Here is a 12,468-nt window from a genome sequence, read left to right as displayed (position 1 = left end):
ATAAAAAGTTGAAAGGGTTTACGGATATCGGGTAAACTGAGGACAGGTGCTTCCACCAGGTTTCTTTTCACGTTCTCCCAGCGCTTCTCATCTTCAGGGGTCCATTTTACTAACCCATTTTTAGTTAGTTTTTCGTACAAGAATTTTACTTTACTGCTGTAATTTTCTATCCACTGTCGACAATACCCTAACAATCCCAACAGCTGTCTTATCTGTCTTTTATTAGTGGGCGCTGTTAGGGATAAAATTCCTTTCACTCTTTCGGGATCTAATTTCTTGTGTCCCTTTGTGAGCCAATGTCCCAAATATTTTATCTCTTCTTCAGTGAACTGCAATTTGGACTTAGAAACCTTTAACCCCTTGAGGCCCAAAAAGTTTAATAATTTGATGCTCTCATTTCTGACTTCTTCTTGAGTTTTTCCTGCAATCAATAAATCGTCTACGTATTGTATCAGGATTAATCCCTGACTTAATTCGTAGGATTCCAATAATTGTTCCAGAGCTTGTCCAAACAAATTTGGGGATTCTGTGAATCCCTGGGGCAAAACAGTCCACCGTAATTGTTGTTTTCTATGGGTTTTGGGGTCCTCCCACTCAAAAGCAAAATAGTCTCTACATTCTTCTTCTAAGGGACAGGCCCAAAAAGCATCTTTTAAATCTATAACACTATACCATTTATATTCTGGACTTAACCGATTAAGTATAGTGTGTGGGTTAGCCACCACAGGGAACCGGGTAATGGTTCGTTCGTTTATGGCTCTCAGATCTTGTACTAAGCGATAGGACCCATCCGGCTTCTTTACGGGCAATATGGGAGTGTTGTGAGGAGACATACAGGGTTCTAAAAGTCCTTGGACCAAAAGTCTCTCAATTACTGGCTGCAACCCTTCTCTCCCTTCTCTGGAGATGGGATACTGTTTTATCCTAATTGGCTGGTCTGGGTCTTTTATAGAGACTGTGATCGGTTTGATATTTAATTTTCCCACCGATCCAGGGCTATACCAAGTTTCTGGATTAATCTTGGCTTCATCTTCAGCGGTTAATAAGCATAACTTTACTTTTAACATCTCTTGGTCTACTTCCAAATTAATTCCTAATTCCACCATCAGGTCTCGTCCCAAAAGGTTATATTCAGCTTCTGGGACCAATAAAAATGTTCCCACCCCATCTTTATTTGGGGCTTCTATTGCTACATTCCTTATCAGGGGCACCTTGAAAGGTTCCCCTTTTGCACCAATTACTTGGAGTTTATCCTTTGATTCAACACATCCAGATGGTAACTTTTGGACGGTTGATCTTTCGGCACCCAAGTCCACGAGGAACTCGAACACTTCATGCTGAGGACCCAATTTCAATTTTATCAAGGGCTCGGTAACCTTAGGGGTCCCCAGCAAATAGAGCCCCTGACCCCCCTAATCTTCCTTAAAAATCTCCTCATCCTGCATTCTTTTCCGACAATTTCTCTGCAGATGTCCCTTCCTGCGACAATAAAAACATTCTATGTCCTGCGAACCAAATCTCCTTCTTCTCGGTTCTACTGGGCCCTTCCAGGGACTTTCTCTTCTCTTTCCCTGACTTTGCCCTTCCCTTACAGCAGCCATCAGGATTCTGGCTTGTTTCTTCTGACTTTCTTCTTCCCTTCTCACATACACCTTCTGAGCTTCTCGTAGTAACTCATCTAACCCCCTCTCCTGCCAGTCTTCTACTTTCTCTAACTTTCTTCTTATATCTGTCCAAGATTTAGCTACAAATTGAGTTTTCAGCAGGGCTTGACCCACTTGGCTATCGGGGTCTAACCCAGAATATAGCTGTAAACTCTTTCTCAATCTTTCCAGCCATTCGGTGGGGGTTTCATCTTTCTTCTGTTGTTCATTAAAGGCCTTATTGATATTTTGCCCTCTAGGTACAGAATCCCTAATCCCCTGAATTATCATATCACGGAGATCAACCATGTTATTTCTATGTGCGGGGTCTTGATTGTCCCAATTGGGCCTCTGTAAGGGCCATTTTACATCCCCGGCGGGACCATGCTGATGCCTCTGATCCCAGTGTCTCATGCCTGCCATTCTGATCATTCCTCGTTCTTCGTTTGTGAACAAGATCTTTAAAATAGACTCCATCTCGTCCCAAGTATAAATGTTAGGCCCGAGGAATTGATCAAAACGTTCTGCTACCCCTAATGGGTCCTCTAACAAGTGTCCCATTTCTTTCTTAAATTCCCTCACATCCCCAGAGCTGAGGGGTACAGATACAAATCCAACTCCGGGTTGTGGTCCCCCCATAGCAGTCTCCCTTAAGGGATACAATAAATTTTCTTCCCTTCTTTCTCTGATTTGACTTCTAGTTATTCTTCGATTAGAAGGAGGAGTCTCTTCCTCAGGTTCTGTAGGTGCTATTGGAGGGAGATCTTGCTCAGGACCTTGTGGTGGCGGAGGAGGGGGGACATAGGGTGGGGGGGACACTGGAGGTTCGTCTATGTCCCACCTTTTCTTTTTATCATTTTTCTTTTCCTTTAATGGAAACAAATTAGCGGCCTGAGCCGTGCTCAGGATCCATAAAAAGGCATATTCACTCTCCTCCTTATTAAATGGTCGTTTGTTGTTAACGTATATGTTTAATTGTTGGCATATCCAATCCTCTAAGGATCCATGAATTGGCCAATATAAATCTTTTCTTATCTGTTTTCCTCCCCATATTTCCATACAATAATAGATCAATTTCTCCTTGGATTTCCCTTTTAGGGAAGGGGAACTATCCCAATATCGAATCATTAGGCCTAATGGGCTATCTTGGGGTATATCAGGGAGCCCACCCCCACCCCGTATCTTCTGTATGGAACCAGAAGCCTTACTTTTCTTCTGTCCCATCTTCCGGGAGTGCCTTCTCTCACTCAAGTTTCACTCGCTTCCCTCCGTTCGTGGCCCACGCCCTCGCGGACAATGGGAACCGCACTATTAGGAGGTCCACACTCACTTCGTCCGGTGGGCTACTAAGCCCAGTGGACGTCTCAGTCACTCGCACCCCGGGTACCCAATCCCCGACCGAACGGAACCGCAATATACTTACTCACTCCCGAGTCTTCGTCCGGCTCTTTGTGCACAAAAATTACGGGGAACTGCAGTTTCTCCTTTCTCTTTCTTTTTGCTTTCCTATCTCAGTTCGGAAAATCCAGGTGAGCTAAGTCGGAATCTCCTCCAGGACCATCCGAAGATGGGGGCGCCCTCCCAGAGTTGAATTCTGAGTTGGCTGTCTGGATCCGAGTCACGGCACCAAATTTGTTATAGTTGAATTTTAAGACAAATCGAGTCCGAAATAGATTTATTAAATATTTATTAAGGTAGGAAAGCAAAAGCAGCGCTGGGCGGCCGGGGAGTCGCAGCTCCACCAAAGACTCGCAAATTCAGGCAAGCTAAACAACTCCTTTTATCTTCACAGAGGTCGATTGCAACATCTTCCGTACGCCCCTCGGCTTCTTCCGAGGGGCTTCTTGCTTGGGGCAATTTCGATAAGATATCGTCACAGAATCAGCTTATACAATCTATTCTTTTCAGGGTTGATTGGTACAATGGCACACGTTAGCAAGACATTAACGGTTTAACATTCGCTCAAGGTAACATATTCTGATGACATTGTGGTTAAGCCTTTCTTGTCAAACAGGGTGTTCCCATGTTTGGTGTTGCCAGATAACATTGTGGACGTGTAACTTCTGGTTAAATAGGAAGTCCTCAAGACTGCTACAATGGGTTTGTTCCTCTTGCTTAACCTGTTTGATCAGCAAATTACCCTTGGTTACTTATTACACGTGTTGTGTCAATCTCTCTGACCACTCGGAATCGATCCATGCCAGCATTCAACAGCTTAAAGATGGAGTCTCTAAACTCCGACAAGACGATAGTTGGGATTGGTTAGATAAACTTTTTGAAGGATGGGGTCTATCGGGATGGTTAAGAAGTTTGGTAAAGACAATTGTATATGCTTTAGCCGTTTTTATTTTTTTGTTGCTTTTTTGCCTTGTCTGTTACAATGTTTGCAAAGGATAATAGCACGCTCGATGAAGAAGGTTCTTTTTGTACAACAGGAAGGGGGAGATGTGGGATGAGGCCTGAAGAGCAGAACCCCGAGTACTGCTCAATTAACAAGCCGGGACATGTTGGAACTTGTAGGCCATAAACCATGGGAAACTGAGGGTGGTCCTGACCATAAAGGGTTAGACAAGGACCTGAAAACAGGTACTTGACAAATGTTGCCACACTGAGATGGGCAGCATTGAGATGGGCAAGTTCCTGGCACCCTGCCTAAAAAGGCCTTAAGGATAAGCTATGGTTGTTGGGGTGATAATATATCACTGACCAATCAGATGCAGCCGCGCGAGCAGTGTGTGTTCAAAAGGACCAATCAGTTTAAAACACGCAGCCAAAGTAAGCATATATAAAGGAATGATGGTATACAATAAATGAACATTTTGCTTGCATCAAGCTGTGTCCCATCTCTCAATCACCGCAAGCATTGGCCACTTTTCTCATTCAGCAATGTCTAGGGCCAGCTGGAGAGCTTTTACCTCTGCAAATTGACTTGATTCACCTTCTCCTTCAGTTGCTTCTGCAACTCGTCGTGTGGGACTCCATACAGCAGCTTTCCACTTTTGATGTTTTCCTACAATACGACAAGATCCATCAGTGAACAAAACATACTGTTTCTCATTATCTGAGAGTTCATTATATGGTGGGGCCTCCTCAGCACGTGTTACCACCTCCTCTGGTGGCATTGTGAAGTCTCTGCCTTCGGGCCAGTTTGTGATCACTTCTACAATTCCTGGATGATTTGGGTTTCCTATTCGAGCTCGCTGTGTGATTAAGGCAACCCACTTACTTACTCCAGGTAGCATCGGTGGCATGATGAGTAGAAGGAACTTTACCTTTGAACATCCAGCCCAACACTGGTAATCGGGGCGCCAGGAGGAGCTGTACTTCAGTACCAATTACCTCTGAAGCAGCTCTAACTCCTTCATATGCTGCCAAGATTTCTTTCTCAGTTGGAGTATCGTTGGCTTCAGATCCTCTGTATCCCCGACTCCAAAATCCTAGGGGTCGACCTCGAGTTTCCCCTGGTCCTTTCTGCCAGAGGCTCCAGGTAGGGCCATTATCTCCGGCTGCAGTATAGAGCACATTTTTAATGTCCTGTCCTCTTCGGACTGGTCCAAGTGCTACCGCACGCACAATCTCTTGTTTAATTTGCTCAAAGGCTTGTCGTTGCTCACGACCCCACGCAAACTCATTTTTCTTTCGAGTCACTTCATAGAGAGGTTTCACAATCTGACTATAACCTGGAATATGCATTCTCCAGAAACCCACAACGCCTAAGAAGGCTTGTGTTTCCTTTTTGTTAGTAGGTGGGGACATAGCTGTTATTTTGTTAATCACATCCATTGGGATCTGCCGACGACCATCTTGCCATTTAATTCCTAAGAATTGGATCTCTCGTGCAGGTCCCTTGACCTTACCTCTTTTCACAGCAAAACCTGCTTTCAGAAGAATCTCGATTACTTTCTTACGTTTCTTGAAAACTTCTTCTGCTGTGTTACCCCACACAATGATGTCATCAATGTACTGCAGGTGTTCTGGAGATCCACCTTTCTCCAGTGCAGTCTGGATCAGTCCATGGCAAATAGTAGGGCTGTGTTTCCACCCCTGGGGCAGTCGATTCCAGGTATACTGGACACCCCTCCAGGTGAAAGCTGTGGCCTGCACTCTGCTGCCAAAGGAATAGAGAAAAAGGCATTATCAATGTCAATTGTAGCATACCACTTGGCTGCCTTTGACTCCAGTTCATATTGCAGTTCTAGCATGTCTGGCACAGCAGCACTCAGTGGTGGTGTGACTTCATTCAGGCCACGATATTCTACTGTTAGACGCCAGTCCCCATCAGACTTTTCCACTTCTGACCCTCCAACGGGGCAAATAACAAATTTACCTGACCTTGGTTGTTATAGCAATAAGTATAAGCAAGGGCCTCTCTGCATACCATTCCTTGGTATTATCAGGTCTTATCACTATGAGAGCGAGCAGTTTCTGGACAATATGCTGTTAATTTCAGAGTTTAGTTAGTTAGAAGAGGCCCAGCTAAAAAGGAAAAATTACCGAACAGAAAATTGGTTCTGTTTTACCTCAAACCAGGACAGAAGTCAACAACCCAGCGTTATTCGCACAACTTAAAAAATTATGGCATTATGTTTCCTATCGTAAATTACCCTATTATATCATGCATATACACAGAGGTCACACACCTCTCTGCTGGGACCCCTAGCCGAGGGCAACCGTGCTGCTGATAAAGCCACAGTCACCCTCGCCACACCGCAATTATTTCAACAAGCACAGCTCTCACATAACTTTTTTCACCAAAACAGGAAGGCTCTGCAAAAGCAATTTCAGCTAGCCACAGACCAAGCACGTAATATCATCTTGACATGCCCTGAATGCCAATCTATAGCCCCGTTGCCACAATTGGGAGTTAACCCACGTGACACCTCACCACTGCAAATTTGGCAAACGTTACACATTTTGGAGAATTTGGCCGCCTACAGTATGTACATGTCACTGTTGATACTTTTTCTAATTATATCTTTGCCACTGCACATACAGGAGAAAAGAGTCGAGATGTCCAACGACACTGGCTAGCAGCCATCGCTGCTATGGGTATACCAGAAACCATCAAGACAGACAATGGCCCTGCGTATGTATCTAAAACCACGCAACTTTTTTTACAGGAATGGGGCATTCGTCACATCACTGGAATTCCACACTCCCCTACAGGGCAGGCAATTGTTGAGCGTGCCCATCAAACGCTAAAGCAATTGCTAATTAAACAAAAAAGGGGGAGTCTGGAAGTTCCACCACAGGAACGACTATGGAAAGCCACTTTTGTTTTAAATTTTCTAAACAGAGACAATAGCGATATGACACAAGTAAGTCGACACTTCGGAGCTTCCCCAATGTTCAAAACACGGCCAATGGTCCATATTCGTGATATGGCCACCGGACAATGGGAAGGCCCTGTGCCATTGACAACTTGGGGGCGAGGATATGCTTGTGTTTCCACAGGAAATGGTCCCAAGTGGATCCCAGCATGATACGTTCGACCGTATCTAGAAGCTGAGTGTGTGAGCCGATGCAGGCAGAACGCAGGAACAACCACAAAACCATGGATTAAGGGCAAAGAACAAATTTAATCTCAGTACCTCATGGATCGGGGAACCTCTGAAGCAGCACCCGGGCAGAGGCAGGCAAGCAGGGGACACAGGCACCGCGGAGCGAGAGTCCTTATTAGCACAAGAGTCCTTATTAGCAAGAGAGTCCTTGTTAGCAAGGGAGTGAGAGAGCGAGAGAGCTCCCACTTGCTGTTTGGGCCTGTATTTCAAGGATTCTGGCAGGCAGAGTTTTCCGCTGTGCTTTGATCTCTTCAACAGCAGGGCAGGAATCTCAGGCGTGTTCGATAAGGTGCCCCTGAGTCCATCCCAGGCCTGTGTTATCTAAGTGCAGATGTTCTACTTGTTGAGCACACAAAACTAAGCAACAATTAGTGTGACATATGTGTTTTCCAGCACCCCACATGCGAGTCACTTGAGCGTGTTTACAGTCCTCCTCGCCAATCTTCCGTTACTTTCCCACACCGAGCATCGCGAACAACCATCAGCAACGACGGAGCAATGAATCTTTTCTGCTCACAAAAGTATCGCTGGTTTTGTTGATGATTATGTTATGTTTGCCATGTTTGTTTTCCTGTGTTCAACGAATCATTGACAAAAGCATAAATCAAGTCAAGTCATGTATGCTCAAATGCACACTGTACTTGCCTTGCAAAGCATGATGCTAGAAAAAGAAGTGGATGTAGAAACCAGCCATAGCATAGAATTTGCGTGGAAGTAAACTAATCACATTATATGAGAGAGTTAAAGAAATCAATAAGTTTTAACATTAATAGTATAGGGTCAATGTAATCATGAGGATGTAATATACGTGTAATCATTATCTGATATACTAACACAAGCATTATTTTGTATATTAAACAAAAAAGGGGGAGATGTGGGTTAACAGGATGTTGAACAGATTGTGGAAGAAACAAAGACCAGAACAAGGAATAGAATAAGCAGGAATACTAACAAAAGACAACCCCTGAACAGCGCCTAACGACCCTACTGATTAGAGAAGAATCCGCCAGTCCGGCAGTTGGGGGTTGCAAGAAGGTGTCCGATTGGGCAAGAAGATAGCACTGATGGACTTAGTGATCTGAAAGACTATATAAGCTGAGTGTTGGTTGTAATAAATGATTCTGGTTGCAGCCCCGACCTGAGTCTGTGCTCTTCATACACTACAGATTGACTTTTCTGATTTGCCCCAAATTTATTTTGTGTGCAAAACACTGTATGATGACAAAAATATCGTAATATTCTGGCAATATGCTTTCTCTTAAAATGTCACAACTATTGCATGTATGTAGAAAAATCCCACCAACTTGCAAAAGAAAATCAAATACAGTAACTAGGCAGAATCAACCCAAGCTTTTATTTCCATATATAAAAATGTCATATGAAGGTATTGATGTTCAGTACTATCCCATAGGCTGTAAGAGGTTAAGAAACCAATGAAAGAATCACAATGTGCAATGTTCACACAAGTTGCCACTCTGAAGAGGAAAAATCAAATTAAAACAATAACAAAAATTGTTCAGGATTTCGGTCATTATAGCGTCCCTTTTAGACTGTTTAAAACAAAAGCAATCGGTTTCCTTTGGGCCAGGGCTGCTAAAATCTACAGTTTGTGTCAAAAAGGAAGCTGGTTTTCCTTGAAAAGGCATCTCTCCTTTCACTGAGAAGTCGCATGCTACAAGGGCTGGGCATCACTGGAATGGAGAAGAGGTATTTACCTTGCTCTGGCAAATTCATTGCTATCAGCTCTAAGTAGTCTGGAGCAACGTGATAGTCAAACAGCAAGAGATACCGAGTCCAACCTGAAAATCTAATACTAGTGTTATTAAAAGATCTAAAGGTTTCCCATTCTCCTGTAGATCTAGTGCATTATGCTGTACATACCTGTTTAAAGCCTTAGATACATCTATACAAAATAAAAGCTTTGGCTGTTTATGACACTAATATTAGTGTTGGAAAGCATTTCCAAGATTAAAGTTGTCTTTTCTCCTGCTTTATGGATTCTGCTTATACAGTGATAAATACTAAATAAAGAATGGATATTACAGACAATTGTAAAATAAGTGTATGAGTTATACTCTTTTAATTCCAATTATTGGATTATGCATTAAAATCAAATGCTTATTAGAGATGCTTTCCAAAGCTATTTCAGTACAATTCAGTACCGAAATACAGCATCAATTTTTTTTTAGGGGCAAGTAATGGCTGCGATAATCCCTGATGACAGCCTGTAAAAAAATAATCAGAGAGGCAATAGCACCAAAAGTTTGGAAAAGCTTAAACTTCCAGTAGGGTCATGAATGAAAGCTCATTGTAGTATCATGCATACTAGCTCGTTCTAGTAACCCCATCAGTTAGCAACTAAATATGGTAGAAATGCCCAGCCCTAGCCCCATAGCTACCTTAATTCAAATGCAGCAAAACAGAAGAAAATATTGTTTAAAGTTAAGGCACAGCCCAAAGACCAGCAGCAGCTTTTTTTATGGCTATATCTGTATGTATTTTATATTTTTCTTGAATCTTCCATAAACAAGCTCTAAGGTGACAGAATATATTACAGAAGAAAAAATGTACAAGGAATATGTATACACAGTAATCATTCTTTCACCAAGAGTTTCAAAATATAGCAACGCCACCCTGACAAGGATGATGTTATAATAAGAACTGATAATTTACAATTAACATTACAGTATGTACATTATAATAAATACATGGTTGTAAACAAACAAGATTGTATTATAGGTAAGGTCATTTGGTGAGAAAAATACATGGCACAAATAAAATAAATAATGTGTTTGAAAAGAACTGTCAAAGTTTTCTGTAAAATCCATTTTTTAAGTTTTTTAAACTTCTGAATGCTATTTGTTCTATCTGTATTCTTTCATTATTGTTTTTTAACAATGACACAAAACAATTTAAGAATTCAAATACAGCATTATTGAGTACAGTAACTTGCAAGGTAAAGTGTACTGTTATAAGCAATGTCAATTTTCTTTTTTTCCCCACTCAATACCCAACTCATTGCATTTTCTTATGGCAAAAATATTCAGAACACATAAAGCCACTTGTAAATTGTATTGTTTTAAAACACTGTGCAATGCTAAAACATACTTTGGCAAAAGAGGAAAAAAAAGATTGTATGGTGCATTATATCCCTGTCTCTAAGAAGTGATATAATTTTCTATTATTTGATTGTCCACATGTATGGGTGTATATCTCACAATATGGTGTTATTCTCTTCATTTACTTTCAATTAGTGCAGATACAAAAGCTTTTCAGGTCCCTATTGGTTATTTTAGAATTTATATTGCTTTTCCATTATTAAGGTTCCAGGCACTCTTGGGGATTGAAAGGATTTTTAGATGGATCAGGTTCAGGAAGGAATGATGAACAACAACAAAAAAAGTCAAAAACTGAAAAAAAAACCAAAAACCAAACCCCATGAGTTCTCTTCATTATCTTTCCTCCTTCAATATCTTGTGTGCTAAGGCCTTGTGAGGGCTAAAGGTAGAGAAAACTATGACCTGTATATATAAGAAAGCAAAATGCATTTAAAAGCTGAATTGTTAGCCAATCGTTTTTAAACAGGTTTTTATTCTAGATCTCAGACACTTGAAAAAAACCCTGTATTCATATCTGCAAATTTACTACAAAATGAATCCAAACAGGAAATGGCTATTTCTGTTTTCTTTTGTTAAGAAATCATCTCGATATTGTAATTTTACCAGAATTTTACAGAGTGGGAGTCTGCTAACTTCCCTAGGCAACTATTTCCCATCTTCTACACTCAAAACTAAAATTTTAATGAAGGGTAAAGCAGAGGAGATAAAAGTCCTTCTTTTGTGTGAACGAAGAACAGGACTGGAAAATGAGAAATATGAACTCCTACCTCCCTTTAACTTTCCAAGTTACAGAAGCTTTCAGTATCAATCAAATTGAAAAGCAGGATTCCCTGAGCACAAGCTAGACAAAGGATGAAAAGATCCGAGACTGAAACAATGTGGAGTAAACTACAACTCTCATGATGTATTGCTCATTTACTTAAAAACATAAAAAGAAAAGACCAACCTGGCTCTTCTTGCAACAAAAACATGAAAAAATAATGTTAATCATTATTTTTATGTTGTACACATCTCAGATTAGCAAACTGTTTAACTAGATAGCTGACACAGATAAAAAGTCATTAAGAGACAAAATTGGAAATATTACACTAATGCTTTTTTCACCAAAATAAATATTCCATACATTGTATTATCCTGTTCTGATTTAGCAGTCTATAGCTCCCAGCCAAAAATGGTCTGGAAACCATGTTTCAGAGGGATGAATTTTATTAATGTAGCAGAAGAGCTGCTTTTGTATTAAAAAGACAATTAATTCCCTTTCATATAGGCTCTATTCCTGTAAATTCTAATCTTAGTGGTCCAGCTGGTTTCACTGGGACCACTTCTGATAGTAAGACAGAATTGGCAGGATCAGGCCACTATCAGGACAAAAGCACAACATAAGTTCGTCTAATATGTTTGGGAAAATTATGATGAAAACAGACAAAAAAAAGCCATTATACTGAAAGAGTTTTATGTAACATAAAGGATATTCATAGAACTCACCAATATATAAAATAATAGATTTTTACAGCTCAATATTACCATGAAATTCTAAGGTGCAAAGAAAGAAGAAAAAGGAAAAAACCCTAGAAGTATTATCCAGCGTAGCACAGATTTGTACAGAAAACTTGCAAGTTACTCTTTGAAAAAAAATAACCAGTCAGGTGAAGTCTGAAAGTGGTTTTGTTTAAATATAATACCTCAGTACATTTAATAATAAAAGTAAACTCTACAAAAGACCTCTCTTTTACATATTATACAAAATGCAGAGGTTAGTGCAACCCACTGGGTCACGTGTTTTTCAGTCACATATCAGGAAGACTTGAAATTAGAAAATTATGCAATTTCCAGAGCTCATCTTCCTATTGGTAACAGATTCATCTTTTGTCCCTTCATTTACGTGCAATTGTTTTCCAGTAGGAAGCTCAGTTTATTTTCTGTTTCCTCTGACGATGAACATTATCCAATGTTTTGCTTGTGAAATAAAATGAATTCAAAACCTAACAAAGCATACCAGCATTCAGTTGTCAGATGGCACTCCTCTGAAAACATTTGCTTTATTTAATCAGATCTGCCAAATGGAGAACTTATTAAAATGTAGTTTATGGATGTTCTCCCCCTGCTTTCTGATGCCATGAAGGTGAAAATTCTGGTTACAATATT

Source organism: Numenius arquata, chromosome W, assembly GCF_964106895.1.
Source record: "Numenius arquata chromosome W, bNumArq3.hap1.1, whole genome shotgun sequence".
NCBI lineage: Eukaryota > Metazoa > Chordata > Aves > Charadriiformes > Scolopacidae > Numenius > Numenius arquata.
Note: the sequence above shows the minus strand (reverse complement) of the source record.